Here is a 19,987-nt window from a genome sequence, read left to right as displayed (position 1 = left end):
TTGAGGCCATACAGAGCCTTTTTGAGCTTATAAACGTGATTTGGAAATTTAGGATCCTCAAACCCTGGAGGCTGATTAACATAAACTTCCTCGTTTATAACTCCATTAAGGAATGCACTCTTAACATCCATTTGAAATAGTTTAAAGTTCATATAGCTTGCATATGCACATAAAATTCTAATAGCCTCTAGCCTTGCCACTGGGGCAAAGGTCTCACCGTAGTCAATACCTTCTTGCTGACTGTAGCCCTGAGCTACAAGTCTTGCTTTGTTTCTGACCACGTTCCCTTGTTCATCCAGCTTGTTGCGGAAGACCCATCTTGTTCCTATGGTCTTCTGGCTTTTTGGTTTTGGCACTAGATCCCATACTTCATTTCGCCTGAACTGATCAAGTTCTTTTTGCATTGCATTCATCCAGTATTCGTCATACTCAGCTTCAGCAAAATTCTTTGGTTCCTGGATTGAGACGAATGCTACGTTGCTGAGGTATCTCCTGAGTTGATTTCTGGTCATCAGGGTATTCTCAGCAGCATCAAAAATGGCACTCTCTGAGTGACCTCTTGGTATCCTAATATCCTTTGGTAGATTGATGTCTTACGCTGGTTGTGTTTCAACAATCTCTGCAGGTGTAGATTGGTCAGTGAAAGTAATTTGAGTTTCAGCTTTACCTTTGGTCAGCCCTTGAGGGAATGACTCAACGGCATTTTCTTGGTCAGCGGGTGCTGAGTGTGGATCATCCTCGGTCAGCGGCTGGTATCTTCCTGCAGGGTTAGTTTCATCGAACTCAACATGTACTAACTCTTCTAAGACTTGAGTTCGTTTATTGAAAACTCTGTATGCTTTGCTGTTTGTTGAGTAGCCTAAAAAAATAGCCTCATCAGCTTTTGAGTCAAACTTAGCTAGGCTGTCTTTAGTATTCAAGATAAAGCATTTACAGCCAAAGGCATGAAAGTATCCAATGTTGGGCTTCCGTCCTTTCCAAAGTTCATAGGGGGTTTTCTTTAGTATAGGTCTAACTAGAGCCCTATTAAGAATGTAGCACGCTGTGTTGACAGCTTCTCCCCAAAAGTACTTTGGAAGCCTATGCTCACTCAGCATTGTCCTGGCTATTTCAACCAAAGTTCTGTTTTTCCTTTCAACAACCCCATTTTGTTGAGGCGTTCTAGGAGCAGAGAAATTATGGTCAATGCCGTTGGTTTCACAGAATTCAACAAACTGTTGGTTCTTGAATTCTCCACCATTATCACTTCGGATGTGAGCTAACTTAAGGTCTCACTAGTACAGAAATGGCCTATGGCCATGGTCGTTTATCATCATTAGCCATGGTTGTACGACCGTGGCCAAAGGAGGCGTGGCAAATGCTTGACATCTTCAGCCACGGTTGTTCGACCGTGGCCAAAGGGGCATTAGAGTCGGTTTTTAAGTATAACCGACTCTAATGCCTAATGTTTCGGCCACAGTTGTTGCGAAAAACCGTGGCTAAAAGGGTCTTTAGCCATGGTCTTTCGTAACAACCGACTCTAATACTCTAATCATTAGAGTCGGTTGTAGAAAAATCGTGGCTAATGATAAGAGCATTGAAGTCGGTTGTTGTAACAACCAACTCCATTACTCTAATCATTAGAGTCGGTTGTTCTGCAACCATGGCTAATGTTATTGTTTTTAACAATTTTACATCAGCAGGTTCAAATTAAACCTGCTCTATTTTTTTGTATTACTGTAATTAACGGTAAACAAAATTTGTTATCCTCAATCGTTTACTGTAATCGAAACTGATCCTGATATATTACTGAAATTAAATGCAAAATCAACAAAAATATACACAAATATTATAACAATAAAATCTGACGTAATGCATCAAACTAAAAAAACAATATAAAACTTGCAATATAATACATCAAACTATAAGCAACAAATTGCTAAAGCAGACATTTTGCTAATTAAACAACTTTTTACTTATTAAATAAGAAAAAAGACAGATTCAATGATAAACAAAGTATTATCATGTCAGTAAGAGTACATACTATGTCGAATAACAATTTGGCTCTATCTTTGCAGCTAACTGTAACTACTGAGTAACCATTTTCTTTACACCTTTTAACTATTATCTCTGGCTTTAAACATGGAGAATGATAATCTCCATCTGTAAATTGTTTGCAGAATAATAGCAATCATCATGCATTTCCTTGACTTCCTCTGTAAATTCTTTGCAGTTTGAAGAGCATCTCTACCATTCTGAACATGATCTACTGCATTTGTCACCTGTACTCATCATTTTTAAGAATCATCCATCTGAAATTCAATGTTTCATTTACAAACAGAAAACGCACAAACAAACCTGACTTTCAATGTTATCTAAAATCTCTCATTGGACCTCAACAAGAACAGCCATATCAAGGTATATCTGTTTAAGTATATCACACATCAACACAATTTTTGTTTTCTAATTCATGTTTAATTCCATTTGCCTGATGAAGGTCAATGAGCTTCTTCTCTATTTCCTTTACAACATCATGCCTCTTTTGGATTTATTCCACAGTATTTAGCACCTGCAACAACCAATGCCTTAATCGAAAAATTCAATGTTGAATTGGTACAGATAAGAGATTAGAATTCCATTCATACCTGAACTCTACCCATCCTCTTGAATTGCCTTTTGAAATATTTGCTCGCTGTTTCCAGTTATGGCTACATTTTTATCCAAAATAGCATAATTTTTAGTTTCAAAACTTATGCTTGCCCACTTCATCAATATCCTTCTCCGTTCGTTTCTTTATAGCTATATTTATTTTTATAGAAAGGAAAGATATAAGTGGAACATGTATAACTTGAGATATAGACCATAATTTTACCTTTCATGACATGTGCTTTATCACAGACTTGGATTCCTCATTAGCATCCTGTCCAAATTAATTATATTTGAAGTGATGAAGCATCATGATCTAACAGTTAGAATCACTGTGTTTCTCTAAACAAGCCATCTTTTAATATAGCAAAATCTATGCTAATTGGAAGACGTGAACATACCTTGAGGTTCTTAAGACCTTATCGACCTATTTCTCCACCTCTTGTATCTAAGGGAAGTACAAGTGTAAGAAGGAAATCACAGAAAACCACCATAAATTAGGCTCTCAACCCTTATTTTCCTAGCTAGCTCGGACATCAATCACATGAAATACAAAATTATACCTACTTATTGAAAGCTTCCATTCCCACATCGGTGCTGCTCCTTGGAGTCTCCATCCCCATTTCAATATCATCACTCATTTTACCATTGCTTAATACTATCAAATTATTCCATAACTTATCACTTTTTAGTTCATTTTATTTGTATCCTTCAAGAAATTGTAAGAAAACATACTGATTAAGATCGTTTACCTTTATACTCGAGCTGTTTGCAAATCATGGAACTTAGCCATATCCCCTCAACGTAGCAGGAAACAGAACAAGGAGAATATAGATCTCCTTCTCGAAATTAATTATAGACAGAAGACGAGTTATTCATTGAAGAATGTGATTGAATTGATATATATAGTAGCTCACACAGATGCATTGTCGAATTGTAAATGGATAACTCCTATTGTTGAAAAGCTCATCAGTTGTCATTTTGCTAAACTAAGACAGCACATAAATTAAGGTTTGATATGGAATTCTTAGAAGGGGAGGGAAAACTTTTCCAGCTTCTACAATCTTCAATGCAACTACAACTGTTATCTCCAGCTTTCTGCTTGATTTTGAACTGCCTAGTTGCTGTATTGCCTGCCTTTTGACATACAAACCAAGCTAGTTTCCTATTTTGTTCAGAAGTAGTGTTCTTGAATTGTGAGAAGATAAGGCCACAAGGATAGAACTTGGATGACCTAAACCTGGGAAGACACTACCGGATTCCAAGCTTTCTTTTTGCTAAGAAACAGACAGATAGAAGATAGGTAGATGAGGTTTCAGTTCATCACAGATTAGCAGAAACAGTCTTTTGTATATTTTGTTATAGAGCTTGACACTGATGCCTCTTGTAAAGTAAGATCCTCAATATTGGATTTCTTTTCTTTTAACTCTATAATCATATTCTATAGTTTCATTTTCAGTCATATGGTTCCTTTTTTACCAATTAAGCTTTTGATTAACTTAGTTTGCTAATGATCTGTTGAACAGAGCTCACAGAAAACTATCTGCCATTGTGTCATAGGAGAACAGCAAGAAAGCAGCCATAGAGGCTGAGCTGAAGCAAATTGAGGTATCAAGTTAAACCTTATATTTCAAAAGGATAAAAGCTAAAAATTTCCCCTAACTTGGGATTTAACATTCACGGACAAAACAATGAATTTTAATCTTAGCGTTTAATAGTGTAATTTCGAGCCTCCTCTTGTTAAGGCTAAATGAGTTTTTTCATTAACAACAAATTGCAATTTCAAACCTTACTGTGTGAACATAAAGTTTGAGGTTAAGAGGGAGTGAAAACATAAAATTACATATGAAAAACAATAGCCTCCAGTAATTCTTTATCTTCCTAAAAAAAATGTATTTCTTAATGAATTTCTATCGTTTCACCCTCAAATATTTGGTGTTGACACTGCTACTAATTGACATTAATTATGTATGTTTAGGAAAAACTGGAGAAGAAAAAGGCAGAGTATGCAGAGAAAATGAAAAACAAAAGTGGCACTAATTCACAAGGCAGCAGAAGAGCAAAGAGCAATGATTGAAGCTAAACGCGGGGAAGATATTCTCAAGGCGGAACAGATTGCTGCCAAGTACCGAGCAACTGGAACTGCTCTAAAGAAGCTCCTTGGATGTTTTTAGGCTAGATTCCTATCCTCAGGTTTGAACATTATTGGTGTATTTATGGTGGTTCTATTGGTTTATTTGATTATTAGTGTTTGTCTTTTTATAGGGGAAGTTGGTGAAATATTTCAATTATTGTGTTACATGTCTGTGTGTTTGTGCTTTGTGAATATACTATTTAAAATATTGTTTGAAAGTTCAATTTGTAAGAAGCAAATACATTGAGACAGCAGCTAAATTTATGGATGAACACATGATTTCTCTAGCTTATTTTTGAAGTGGCAATTCGGCTTATCTTATCATAATCATGTTAAGTTATCTATATGTGTCAATATGATATAAAACCGAAAATAAAACCATATAGCCAAATACAAGTATGATATTACCACCCACTAAACCAACGAATAAAAGACATGAATATTTAGAAAAACACAGATATGACACTTGAAATATACAGTAAAGGAAAAAAGCACATACAACAACAAGTTCATATGTTTGGCATTAAAAAATATAATGAAACAAGATTGGCCATTAAAATTATAATCAAGATTTAATCAATTTTTAATGCAAAAATCATGTTTCCATATTTACCCATTCTGTCCTCAGCAGATTCATCCATCCATCACCACTCTGCTTGTCGCTCTTGGGAAAGTTTCCCGAACCTGCTCAAGAAATAAGAAATTAGAACAATAAAATACCAGATCCAAATCAAATAGACAATTTATGAATATAAAATATAAAAAATGTTCCACTTCAGGGAGCATGTATCACACGGCTGATGAAGGGGCTAAATTTTGATCAAAATAAACAGTACATGGACTGAATCTTACCATATTTGAAGTTCAGAGGCTTAATATCAAAATTTGAACAGGTACAGGGAAACAAGTATCCTTTTGTTGAATTGATAATAAAAGTAAAGTGGTGACACAGTGTGAAAACTGAAAATAGACAGTAAACTACCGATTGACAAAGCAAATAGGTATAGGCAATAAAAAACATAATTGATTGTGTAATAATGAACTCGTTACATTAAAGCTCACGAGTGAGCAAGTTTATTGTGTAATAATTGATGGTGTTCTGTCATCCTTCATAACACCATCTGAGATGATACCTTAAGCAAGTTGCAGATACAAGAACTCCTCATGTTTCTCAAAAACTGTCTTAGGAAGGAATGAGAACTTTTTCATCTCAAACTTAGTGTTCTCTGAACTATTATCAGAGCTCAAACCATTACTTTGACCATTGGATTCAACTACAGAACTCCTTACTTGAAGATAAACTTCCATCCCTTCCAAAATCCCCATCTTTTTATAACTCCTAACTCATAACTCAAGTTTGATTCTTGTAATTAATTAGTCATCACTCAGGTTCTGAAGTAAATCAACAATGTAACCTCTCTGTTAGGGTTAATATAAGAAAATGAACTGACCTTCGGGTTTTGGCAGAAAGGATCAATCCTCTCTTCTCTTAGACGTTTGAACATGTTAAGGCCCCAATGAATCCTAAACTGAAGCACAAAGAACACAACAATTACCATGAGAGGGAGTTTATCAATTTTAAAGAAGTAAATTTACAGATGCAATTTATCAACAATCTATAAGCTAGAACCTGAATTCCTCATAATCTTAGATTCCGAGATTCGCTGTTGCTGACAGCTCACTCACGAGAAAACCTGTCGAGATTGAATGGAGAAGTTTTCAAGGCAAGGAAATAAAACGACACCAATATATCACTTTACAGAATAATTTCAATGCTGGAACAGAGCCTTAAGTAAATAAAAGTAACCACCTTCACCAACAAAACCAGCTTTCACGGTGACTGGAAGTTTCAATACATGAAGTGGTTCTGCCTTCAATCTCAAACATATTCAAAATAATTACAACAGAAGCATTCAAATCAGTTAAAATCTCATCAATCGGCATAGCTATAAGTTAGAGCAATAAATCTTAACCAACATGAGCAGTAATTATATGAAATTACTCAACTTGAACTTCAATTTTTATCTTAAGCTTACAGATAACCCTTAACCAAAGATCATAAATCATATATTGAGGAAGTTATTCAGATGCTCAATAATAACGCTCAATCTTAATGTTGTATTGTACGAAACAGACTCACAAGTAAATGTAAGCCAATTACTTCTATTAGCTGCTATATAACCCTGTTCCTTCCCAAGTTCATAGTTTCGAGCTTTCAGAAACTGGCGACATACATGTGGATGTGGTGCTTCACATTAAGCAAACCTAAGTTAATGGCTTCACTAAACCCATATGATAAACGAAACCAGAAGAGCGAACACGAACACGAACACGGACGGAACCAGAAGTCGGAACACGAACACCAAAAAACTCATATAATAAACGAAACCCATAAGAAAGAACACAGAAAAAGAAATCATAAAGGAAACCCAGAAGATAGAACACTAACCCATTGATGAAGCTCAGAAGAATAACAAATCAAACTCATTCACTTACCTCTTTTCTGTTGCTTCTGCCACAATCGAAAGAATGGTGGTTGTCGACGCAAACGAGAGAAAGATGCTAATACCTAGGTTGCGCAAAGGAGAGAAAGAGAAAGGGGGAGAACCATACGTACCATTCATAAATGGATCTTTCGAGTCGGTTATTGAATTAACCGACTCTAAAGAGTAATTGGCATCGGTTTTCAATGAACCGACACCATTAACCCCAATAATTGGGGTCGGTTCTATCTGAACTGATGCCAATTACTGGCTTATTAGCCTCGGTTTATATTTAAACCGACGCTAATTATTAGGTCATTAGCCTCGGTTTAAGAAGAACCGACACCAATGAATGTTCAAACCGTGCGCCATTTTTAAAAATCACATTTAGAGTCGGGTTTTTCAAAAAACCGACTCCAATGCTCTAACTATTTGAGTCGGTTTTTTAAATAACCGACTTTAATTACCTGTAGCCACGGTTTTGCAAATAACCGTAGCTAAAAAGGCGTGGCCGTAGGCCATTTCTGTACTAGTGTCTTTATCATTTTCAAGTTTTCTTACTGATATGTACCGTCTAGTGTAGTGGTTTCCTAAGGACGAAATATATATATTATGAGTGCAGACTCTATATCTATGGATGTGATCTTTATAAATTGCTCTTAACTCTACTAGACGCTAAGACTACTTAGGGGCAAGTGTACCCCGTCGTATCAAGTAATAATCCGGTTAAGACCGGGTATCGAATCCACGGGGTTTATAATTACAAGTATTAGACGACTCGGTTTCGTATGTTATTTAAGCGGCGATTACTTTGGGGTAAAGTAAGACACAACTACACACTATCCCTAACTATTGGCGACTCAGATTTGTGTAGCTAAAACCCTATGAAGTGGGATGAATATCGATAAGTTATAATCACGATAAATAACGACTCTAAATGTATACGAATAATAGTTTACTCTTGCAAAGATGACTAAGTGTAGTAGGACCGACCCGTGAAGCACTTAGACTACGTGATTCCTAGTCAATGCGTGTTTAATGCGGGGGAATTAGAAACTAGGGCCCGTAAGTTCCGTGGCTTGTCAATTCCTACGGTTTCCGGTTTGTCACTTCCGGTAGGGCAACACCTATATAACTCCCTAAGGATAGCCCGAATGGCGTCGGAAATCGCGTTCTCCTACACAATAATCAATTATCAATATCAAAACAAGTAGCAAACACTAACACGTAAAGGGAAATAGAGATTATAAATCATGAAATTATAAATATGAAATGTATATAAATGGATTACAACCAAGCCTAGTACATAGGAAGAGTACAAGCTAATTAGCACGTAAAAGGGTAGAATCCGCCCTTGAAACTAGCTAACCGGACTCAAAGCCGTCTCCTAGGTCGTGGAGGTGGAACTCTCGAGCTTGGTGACGAATGGTGGAGCGGAGCTTCGTTGAAATGCCGGAACAACCGAACAAGCTCTCGAGGTGGAGAGTTTAGCTACAAAAACTGAATCTATACTACAACAAGAATCAAAACAAGTATAGTTTGCTCTCTAGTGTGTAATTGTTTCTTTGTTCTTGGTGTTTCAAATGAAGTTCAAGAGCTTCCTATTTATAGACATCAAGCAAGGGCAATGTTGTAACTTCACAAAGTACAAGTATGGAGCAACATTATTTGGTGCAGAAATCCCATGATACGCCCCGCGTGAGGTGGTCTACGTCCCGCGTAAGTGCCCATTCCATCAGAAATCTCCTGCATGTGGACCAATTCCGTGTCTTGTTGTCTCAAGCACGCCCTGCGTAGCTAAAGTACGCCTCGTGTGTTTGAGTCTCTGGAGTTTTATTGCTTGAATTGGAGCTTTTACGTCGTGCGTAGCTGAAGTACGCCCCGTGTAAAAGAGTCTCTGAGTTTTTATCATTGAGGAATTGCCTAGTACGCCTCGCGTGTATGGTTATACGCCCCGCGTACGAAGAGTTGACTCAGGGAGACAGTGCAGTCTGACTTTCAGGATTAGGCCAATTATTTCCGACATGTGTCATACGCCCCGCGTAGGGTGGCATACGCCCCGCGTAGGGTGGCATACGCCCCGCGTAGGGTGGCATACGCCCTGCGTATGCTGAGTCAATTCCACATGGCGCCTGCGGATAAGGCAATTATTGCTGACAACATGTTTCACGCCCCGCGTAAAGGATGATACGTCCCGCGTATTTGAGTAGATTTTTGCTCCTTGCTCGTACTTGAAATACAAATCTTGCACGGCCCTCCGCGTTATTTAAAATGACGCCTGTTCCAAGGGCGTCGCAAAAAGAAGTTAAAACAAAAACAAAAATAAAGGTAAGGAAGGAAAAGAAGACCCTTAGTGGTCAGGGGCCCTACGCGAGGCGTGCCCAGGGGGCGCTCCGCGTAGGGCAGCGTTTTTATTGCTTTTTGAGTCAGAGACTCAAATACGCGGGGCGCAGAAACAGGGCGCCCCGCGTGTTTGAGTGTCTGAACTTTGGGAACCACGGAAAGGAACTCATACGCGGGGCGTAATAGGGTGTACGCCCTGCGTGAAAGGTGTCCCTTGCATTATTTTGGATCAAAGGCACAAAGAAGCGGGGCGTGCATAAGGAGACGCCCCACGTATTATGTCGGATTATAATTGGGATTTGGCTTTCCATGGTAGTGAAGCGAAATGAAGAAAACAAGAAAAAATTGAATGGATATATACAGGGTTTGAGAGCATCAAACCAGCGCTACATTTATAGTCGGAGTAGCTCGACTTTCCTTGGTGATGCGCAAGCTCATGTGTGGCGAGGAGTGTGGTTTCGCCTTGTTGTGGAACAACGCCGCCGTGATATATCTTTAGACGGTGGCCATTGACCCGGAGGGTTGCATTGTCGGGACCTTGGATCTCAATTGCTCTGGAGGAGTACACATTGATTACGGTGTATGGTCCCGACCACCGACTTTTTAATTTTTCGGGGAATAACCGGAGGCGAGAATTGTAGAGGAGAACTTGATCCCCCTTGGTGAATTCCCGAACTTGAATGTGCTTGTCGTGCCACCGTTTTGTACGTTCTTTGTAAAGTTTGGCATTTTCGTACGACCCTAAGCGAAGTTCATCAAGAGTATTGAGTTGGAGGAGGCGGTGTTCTCCTGTAGCCTGCATGTCAAAATTTAAAAATTTCAGCGCCCAATATGCTTTATGTTCTAATTCGACGGGCAAATGGCACGATTTTCCAAAAACTAGACGATAAGGGGACATCCCGATGGGCATCTTAAACGCCGTGCGGTAAGCCCAAAGAGCATCATCGAGCTTCAAGCTCCAGTCTTTCCTAGAGGAGTTAACCGTTTTTTCTAAAATGCGTTTTAGCTCTCGGTTAGAAACCTCAACTTGCCCACTAGTTTGCGGGTGGTAGGGCGTAGAGACTCGGTGTGCAACCCCATATTTAAGTAAGAGTTGATCGAATTGTCGGTTGCAAAAGTGGGAACCTCCGTCGCTAATGATAGTTCGAGGGGTCCCGAATCGAGTAAAAATGTTTTTCTTTATAAATTTCCCTACCGCCTTAGAGTCGTTTGAAGGTAAGGCAACGGCCTCTACCCATTTAGAGACATAGTCAACCGCTACAAGAATGTAAGCGTTGTTATGCGACTTAGGGAAAGGTCCCATGAAGTCTATCCCCCACACTTCAAAAAGTTCGCAGACTAGGATTCCTTGTTGGAGCATTTCATGTTTTCGGGAAATGTTTCCGCTCCTTTGACAAGCGTCACATGATTTGACGAAGTCTTGGGAATCTTTGGACAAAGTAGGCCAATAAAACCCACATTGTAAGACTTTTGCCATAGTCCGACTAGGGCCAAAGTGGCCCCCCGGCTCTTGGGTATGACACATATGTAGCACATGATTAACCTCTTCTTCCGGTATACACCTACGAATAATGTTATCGGCACAAGATTTGAACAGATAGGGTTCTTCCCAAAAATAGTGCTTAGCATCATGAAAGAATTTCTTACGCTGCTCATATGTAAGGTGCGGGGGAAGAATATTACCGGCTTTGTAGTTTGCCATATCGGCATACCAAGGTAAAGATGTTACCGCATAGAGTGCTTCGTCGGGAAAGGTCTCCTTAATCTCAATAGCTTCCGGAGATTCGCCTTGCTCGCCTTGTAAGCGAGAGAGATGGTCGGCCACAACATTCTCCACTCCTTTTTTATCTTTGATCTCGATGTCGAATTCTTGTAGGAGTAGGATCCACCGTATCAAGCGTGGTTTGGCATCCTGCTTAGTCATCAAGTACTTGAGAGCTGCGTGGTCAGTGTATACGATAATTTTGGATAACACAAGATATGACCTAAATTTATCGAAAGCAAAAACAACGGCAAGCATCTCCTTTTCCGTGATGGAATAGTTTTGTTGGGCCTCATTGAGCGTTTTGCTCGCATAATAGATAGGGCGAAAGAGTTTATCCACCCGTTGGCCCAAACAAGCACCTACAGCCAAATCACTCGCATCACACATTAGTTCAAAGGGGAGGTTCCAATCGGGTTTCACCATGACAGGTGCATTAACTAGTTTTTCCTTTAGCGTAGTAAATGCAAGTAAACATTCGGGGGAAAAACTAAATTCCGCATCCTTTGCAAGGAGTTGGGTCAAGGGGGTTGCTATCTTAGAGAAATCCTTGATGAATCGTCTATAGAACCCCGCATGGCCCAAGAAACTCCGAATTCCCTTAACGTTGATTGGTGGAGGTAGTTTTTCAATTACCTCGATCTTGGCCGGATCGACCTCGATCCCCTCCCCGGACACCTTGTGTCCTAAAACAATGCAATCTTGAACCATAAATTGACATTTTTCCCAACTGAGCGCAAGGTTAGTGTCTTCGCAACGTTGGAGGACTTTATCAAGATTACCTAAACAAATCTCAAAGGACGATCCAAAAACAGAAAAATCGTCCATGAAGACTTCCATGAAATCCTCAATCATTTCGGAGAATATAGCCGTCATGCACCTTTGAAAGGTGGCGGGGGCGTTACAAAGCCCAAATGGCATCCGCCTATATGCAAATGTCCCATACGGACAAGTGAATGTCGTCTTTTCTTGATCCGAAGGATCGACGAGAATTTGCATATAACCGGATAAGCCATCGAGTGTGCAAAAGAATTTATGACCCGCCATTCTTTCCAACATTTGGTCGATGAACGGTAAGGGAAAATGATCTTTTCGGGTGGCTTCGTTAAGTTTTCTATAATCAATGCATACTCGCCACCCGGTTACTTTCCGTGTGGGGATTAATTCCCCCTGATCATTTTCCGTCACCGTTGTGCCCCCTTTTTTGGGAACACATTGGACCGGGCTAACCCATGGACTATCGGAGATAGGAAAGATTATACCTGCATCGAGGAGTTTGATTACCTCGGCCTTCACTACCTCTTTCATATTGGGGTTAAGCCGTCGTTGCGGCTGCACGGAGGGCTTGACTTTATCCTCCATAAAGATGCGGTGTGTTCAAATGGTGGGGCTGATCCCTTTTATGTCGTGAATGGTCCACCCAAATGCGCCTTTGTGTTTTTGTAACACCGCAATTAATGCTTCCTCCATTTCCGCTGTCAAAAGCGAAGAAATAACAACCGGTAAGAAATTAGGAGGTTGTAAAAATACATATTTTAAATTAGGAGGCAAGGGTTTAAGTTCCAAAGTTGGAGGTTCCTCAAGAGAGGTCTTCGGCTTTGCTCTGCTATCCCGGTCTAAACCCTCGAACCGGCTCCTTGCCAACAGACATTGTTCTATTTCGGAGGAGTATTCAAACGGCTTGTTCAATGGCTCCTCATCCAAATGCTCAATACCATCTATTTCCGAAGAGGTTCCCGCAGAAGACCTATCATAAAATTCTTCAACAAAAAGATCAATAGAGTCTACGGAATTTAAAAAATTACAATCCGCCATGGTATTAGACGGAAATTTCATGGAGTTATAAACGTTAAATTCTACCTCTTCGTCTTGCAACCGTAGGATGAGCTTACCTTCGTGGACATCAATGAGAGTCCTACCTGTTGCAAGGAATGGTCATCCTAGGAGGATCGGTACCGAATCGTCTTCCGCCATATCGAGCACTACAAAATCGGTGGGGAAAATGAACTTGTCTCTTTTCACTAAGACATCCTCCACAATTCCTTTTGGCCGGACAATGGATCTATCGGCCAGCTGGAGCGTCATATTGGTAGGCTTAGGTTCTCCCAAGCCGAGCTTCCTAAAAACAGATAAAGGCATTAGATTGATGCTAGCACCCAAATCGCATAAAGCTCTCCTAAACTCAACATTACCAATCGTGCAAGGGATAGAAAAACTACCCAAATCTTTGAGTTTAGGTGGGAGTTTGTTTGTTATAATCGCGGAGCATTCCTCCGTGAGCGCTACCGTCTCATTATAATCCAACTTCCTCTTTTTGGCGAGGATTTCTTTAAGAAACTTCGCATATGTGGGCATTTGTTTCAATGCTTCCGCAAGTGGAATGTTAATGTGAAGCTTCTTAAAAATTTCCAAAAACTTGCCGTATTGGTGGTCCAATTTTTCCTTTTTAAGTCGTTGTGGAAAAGGGAGCTTCGGTATGTAAGCTCCAATTGGATCACACACATTTTTATTCCTATCCAAGGAAGTCGCGGGTTTTGGATCCGAACCGGGGTTGCTTACCACTTCCGGTTCATTACTTACCTGTGGAGCGGGTGGAGTCGCCTTTGGAACCGGTGGTTCCAAACCCTTACCACTACGGAGAGTTATTGCTTGTGCGGTCTCCCAATCTTTTGGTCTCGGGTTTTGCTCGGCATTAATCGAGGGAGACCCATGTTGTCTCCCTTGTCGTTGGCGACTTAATTGGGCCACTTGCTGTCCCAAGTCCCTGCAAAATGCTTCATTGTTAGCAAGATGGGAAGATATTTCTTTAAGGAGATCAATTACCATTGCGTCTTGTGCATTGCTAGGAAGTTGTGATTTTTGCCCTTCTTGGACATGGGGAAATTGGCCCAACCCTTGTTCCACAAATTTACCATGGGGTTCGGATGGGGACTTCAACACATCCCGCTTGTTATCATAAGATGGAGTGTGTTGAAGCCTCCATCCGTTATTATTATTGTTATGGTGGTGATAAGCATGCGTGTTAGGATAGGAGTTATAATGAGAATTATACATTTGTTGTCCCCCTACATAACTTACGCTTTCGGTGTCACCGGCAAAAGGGCTTCCGGCTTGACAATCCTTACCTTGGTGGCCACCACCACAATGAGAGCACACTAGGACTTGTGCTGAATTTTGGAGGCTCATCTGCGCCATTAAAGCGTCCAGCTTCTTATTCATTTCAATCATGAAGATTGTGGGAGCCTCTTCTTCTACGGCAAAGGTTTGATGTTGCGAGGGTCCGGCAAGCCGATCTTCTTGCCATTGGACGCTTTTCCTAGCTAATTCGTGAATGAGCTCATATGTCTCGCTTGCCGATTTGCGAAACAAATCCCCACCTGCGGAAGAATCAACGGTTGCACGATTAGTAGGTGTTAAACCATGATAAAAGGTACTTACTAGATCATGCTTAGGGATATCGTGATGGGGACAACTTCGGAGCAACTTTCGGAACCTAGCCCAAGTTGAATGGAGGGCCTCGTATCCAAGTTGCCGAAAGGAAGTGATATCTTTTCTCAACTTAACCGTTTTAGAGGGCGGGAAGTAGTAAGATAGGAACTCCTTCTCAAGTTCCTTCCAAGAGGTGATCGATCCCGCCTCTAACGAGTGCAACCATTCCAATGCCTGCCCTGTCAAAGAGAAAGGAAATAGTTTTAGTTGGACGGCCTCAACCGGAACACCATTTTGCCGTGAAGTTTCGGCACACATAAGAAATTTATCAAGGTGTTCGTTAGGGTTTTCATGGGGTTCCCCTCCGAATTGATCGAGTTGTTGGATTAATTGGATCATGCTAGTCTTTATTTCAAATGTGTCGGCCGGAACGGTGGGGGCAACGATTCCATGGCGGATTTGAGGGCGATGTGGAGCAAGAATCTCCAACATCGAACGTGTGTCGTTGCCTTCACCATTACGGTCGTTATTCATGGGTTGTTCCGGCCCCCTTTGGTTGAACTCGGGCTGGTTAGCTTCATTGTTGAGATTTTCCATTCTTTCTCTACGTAACCTACAAAGAGTACGTTCAATTTCGAGATCAATAGGTACGAGAGAATCACTTTTAGATTGGGTGTGCATAAAGTAAAACAAGTATAAAAGAATTATCAACAGGAAAGAATAGTGTTAGTAAAAGTATATATAAACAATTTATACAAAAAGAATGCTTAAACTAACAATGAAACGTTTTTGTCTAATATTGTAGGAGATTATAAATCCCCAGCAACGGCGCCAAAAACTTGATACGTACCGTCTAGTGTAGTGGTTTCCTAAGGACGAAATATATATATTATGAGTGCGGACTCTATATCTATGGATGTGATCTTTATAAATTGCTCTTAACTCTACTAGACGCTACGACTACTTAGGGGCAAGTGTACCCCATCGTATCAAGTAATAATCCGATTAAGACCGGGTATCGAATCCACGGGATTTATAATTACAAGTATTAGATGACTCGGTTTCGTATGTTATTTAAGCGGCGATTACTTTGGGGTAAAGTAAGACACAACTACACACTATCCCTAACTATTGGCGACTCAGATTTGTGTAGCTAAAACCCTATGAAGTGGGATGAATATCGATAAGTTATAACCACGATAAATAACGACTCTAAATGTATACGAATAATAGTTTACTCTTGCAAAGATGACTAAGTGTAGTAGGACCGACCCGTGAAGCACTTAGACTACGTGATTCCTAGTCAAGGCGTGTCTAATGCGGGGGAATTAGAAACTAGGACCCGTAAGTTTCATGGCTTGTCAATTCCTACGGTTTCCGGTTTGTCACTTCCGGTAGGGCAACACCTATATAACTCCCTAAGGATAGCCTGAATGGCGTCGGAAATCGCGTTCTCCTACACAATAATCAATTATCAATATCAAAACAAGTAGCAAACACTAACACGTAAAGGCAAATAGAGATTATAAATCATGAAATTATAAATATGAAATGTATATAAATGGAATACAACCAAGCCTAGTACATAGGAAGAGTACAAGCTAATTAGCACGTAAAAGGGGAGAATCCGCCCTTGAAACTAGCTAACCGGACTCAAAGCCGTCTCCTAGGTCGTGGAGGTGGAACTCTCGAGCTTGGTGACGAATGGTGGAGCGGAGCTTCGTTGAAATGCCGGAACAACCGAACAAGCTCTCGAGGTGGAGAGTTTAGCTACAAAAACTGAATCTATACTACAACAAGAATCAAAACAAGTATAGTTTGCTCTCTAGTGTGTAATTGTTTCTTTGTTCTTGGTGTTTCAAATGAAGTTCAAGAGCTTCCTATTTATAGACATCAAGCAAGGGCAATGTTGTAACTTCACAAAGTACAAGTATGGAGCAACATTATTTGGTGCAGAAATCCCATGATACGCCCCGCGTGAGGTGGTCTACGCCCCGCGTAAGTGTCCATTCCGTCAGAAATCTCTTGCATGTGGACCAATTCTGTTGGAAATTAGGCTAAGGTATAGCAGCGGAAATATAAAAATTTTAGCCTACTTCCTTTTAACCATAGGATCCGTTAATCGTTATTTCATATAAAGAGGGATAAGAAGGAATACCTTTTGATGAACAATCTTCCGTTGTTAAAGAAGCGCCCACAATTCTTCTCCGAGATTCCAACCATGAAGTATAACACGGTGAGGTTAAGATGGAATCAACCCTTATGAGATGCAACCAAAATAGATTGCCTCTAATTAACCAACACAAGATCAAAGAGAAAAGGAGATGAATGGAATTAATCAATTGACGGAAGCCGTATGAATTCTTGTCCACAAACTTAGGGATGCGAATTCACTTTCTCTCTCTTAATGTAGGTTTCGAAAATTACATAGAGGGGAGGGTTAGGGCTTAGTCGAAATTCACACATTAGGGGGGGTATATATAATAACTTGTGTCTAAACCCTAGTTAGATAGGAATAGGTTACTTAATAGGAATTTAATTCGGAATAGGATTCCTAATTATTATCTTATAATATATCTAATATATTTAGGATAATAATAAATAACCTAATTGGATAATAATAGGAGTATATTAATCTAATTAAAACTCCTAATTTAATTATCTCTCTTAATTAATTTAATTCACAAACCTAATCAAATTAGGATTAAGGGAATTAAAATAATTCCTAACTTATTATATACAAATTTCGGCCACCCCTAATTAAATGGGCCTTACTGGGCTCATTTGGGCTTCCATCTATTAATGACATCCATATATCTTTTGGTTCCAAGTCTTATGTGTGATCCATTAGGTTCTTACTACTTCTGGCCGTATGCAACTATTAAATTAATTTCTTCAAGAATTATATTTAATCCTTGCATAATGGAATGATGTACTGAGTATGTTATTGGCAAGTCTGTAATCATTCCCCCAGAGTCCGTTAAGAAGACAGGTTGATTCTGTCGTTAACCCTTCCGTATTAGTTACAGTATAATTCGATCCTTTATCAACTACATCCTTGAACTGAATCTTATGACTATGGGTGATGTCAAGTCACATATAGCGAGACGTTCATTTTACTTGTATAGGCCGAGTCAACTCAAATAGATAGGTTAAGTGAAATCTGTATTTCTACTCTTAAGCTATCACCTTGCAAGGATTTAGAGTCGAGTCTTCCACAAGCGATCCTTAGATGTATCTCCCATTAATCGGGAGTGATAAATGCTCAATCCAATGTATAACTACCCTGACATTACCTCCTGTGACACCCAACCTTTGCAGTTCACACCCCAGAGTCATCTCTGTTAAGGATCGTGGGACCACAGGATCAAAGTCTCACATTCAGTAATTCAGGATGACCAATTAACATTCCTTTGAGTCTGAGGATTAGTTATACCTATTAATACCAATGAGATGAACAGGTGACAAGGATGAATCTACCCATCCTGTTATCTCAAATCGGATCCCCAATCCTAATGAACGACGTTTCATCGGATCTATGTAACTGTCCAGATATCTATATATATGAAGCTTGTGAGATCAGCTTTCTGTCGGATAGAAGACATTGTTACATACAAGTCTCAACAGTGATATATCAATCCTAAACATATCACTTGACTTTGGGTGGTTTTAAGTTTATTAGTTTATTATAAAGTTTTATCTCACTTAATGCTTGTATGAACACTTTATAATCACTTTAAACAAACTTACAGATTTCCTTTTATTAGACTTTATTTAGTGCTTAAAAGGGATTGCCTTTATATAGTTATAAAACATATATCTCATTAAAACAAATGATATAAAGAACAATTCATTTACATTAAGTTTGTATCCTGCAACAATTGTCTATAGGACACTAAACCCCAACATACTCCCACTTGGACTAAAGCCAATTGTTTCTAAAACTTATCCCAATAGAAGTTAAATGACGATCATGTACTTTCTGGGTTAAAGGCTTTGTCAACGAATCTGCAACGTTGTCCTCTGTAGGTACTCTTTCTATTCTCACATCTCCTCTAGCCACAATCTCTCTAATGATGTGGTATCGCTTTAGGTAGTGCTTGGATGCATTATGAGACCGTGGTTCCTTTGCTTGCGCAATGGCTCCATTGTTATCACAGTACAGAGTAATGGGATTGACAATGTCAGGCACCACACCTAGTTCTGTAATGAACTTTCTAATCCAAACTGCTTCCTTTGCTGCTTCCGCAGCAGCGATGTACTCTGACTCGGTCGTAGAGAAAGCTACACTTCCCTGCTTGGAACTTTTCCAACTGACCGCGCCCCCATTCAAGATAAACAGGTATCCTGATTGGGATTCAAAATCATTCTCATCTGTGAGATGACTAGCGTCTGAAAATCCTTCAATTTTCAGATCTCCTTCTCCGTACACTAGGAACATATCTTTAGTCCTTCTCAAGTACTTAAGAATGTTCTTGACGGTAATCCAATGCTCGTCTTCCGGATTCCCTTGGTAACGACTCGTTACAGATAACGCGAATGCTACGGGACTACAGCCATGCGTCGTTTGTCATCATCAGTTTTAGGACATTGATGATTGTTTAACTTTACTCCATGTACCATGGGTAAGTTACCTCGTTTCGATTCAAGCATGCTAAACCGATTTAGCACCTTCTCAATGTATGTAGCCTGTGAAAAACCAAACAGTCTTCGCGATCTATCTCTATAGATCTTTATACCAAGTATATAAGCTGCTTCACCAAGGTCTTTCATTGAGAAGTTACCGGATAACCATACTTTCATCGACTGTAATAGAGCAATGTCATTTCCCATTAACAGTACATCGTCCACATATAGTATGAGAAATGCTATAGAGCTCCCACTTGCTTTCTTGTAAATGCAAGCTTCTTCGCAATTTTGTTCGAAACCAAATTGTTTTATGGTTTCGTCAAAATGCTTGTTCCAGCTTCTAGAAGCTTGCTTGAGTCCATAAATGGATCTCTGAAGTTTGCAAACTTTATTTGCATCCTTTGATATGAAACCTTCAGGCTGCATCATGTATACATCCTCAAGTAGGTTTCCATTTAGGAAAGCTGTTTTCACATCCATTTGCCAAATCTCATAATCGTAGTGAGCGGCAATAGCAAGCATGATTCTGAATGATTTGGACATAGCAACAGGAGAGAAGGTTTCGTCATAATCAACACCTTG

The 19,987-nt window shown here is 39.8% G+C and overlaps 1 long non-coding RNA gene across 11 annotated transcripts; it reads right to left on the bottom strand.

Annotated features, from left to right (window-relative positions):
* Nucleotides 1–1,930: 1,930 nt before the first annotated feature.
* LOC136210552 (uncharacterized) lies at nucleotides 1,931–7,366 on the bottom strand. Of its 11 annotated transcripts, XR_010678106.1 has the most exons (10): nucleotides 6,570–7,352; nucleotides 6,390–6,453; nucleotides 6,211–6,288; nucleotides 5,373–5,443; nucleotides 3,378–3,464; nucleotides 3,189–3,283; nucleotides 3,027–3,073; nucleotides 2,852–2,899; nucleotides 2,625–2,687; nucleotides 1,931–2,548 (listed from the first exon to the last, which is right to left on the bottom strand). It is a non-coding gene; the product is annotated as an uncharacterized lncRNA (long non-coding RNA). The 11 variants fall into 11 exon arrangements; XR_010678110.1 differs by having other exon boundaries at nucleotides 3,189–5,443; nucleotides 6,570–6,637; nucleotides 7,256–7,362; XR_010678112.1 differs by having other exon boundaries at nucleotides 3,193–3,283; nucleotides 3,378–5,443.
* Between the last annotated feature and the right edge of the window lie 12,621 nt (nucleotides 7,367–19,987).

Source organism: Euphorbia lathyris, chromosome 1 (assembly GCF_963576675.1).
Source record: "Euphorbia lathyris chromosome 1, ddEupLath1.1, whole genome shotgun sequence".
NCBI lineage: Eukaryota > Viridiplantae > Streptophyta > Magnoliopsida > Malpighiales > Euphorbiaceae > Euphorbia > Euphorbia lathyris.
This window is presented reverse-complemented; position numbering and strand designations above follow the sequence as displayed.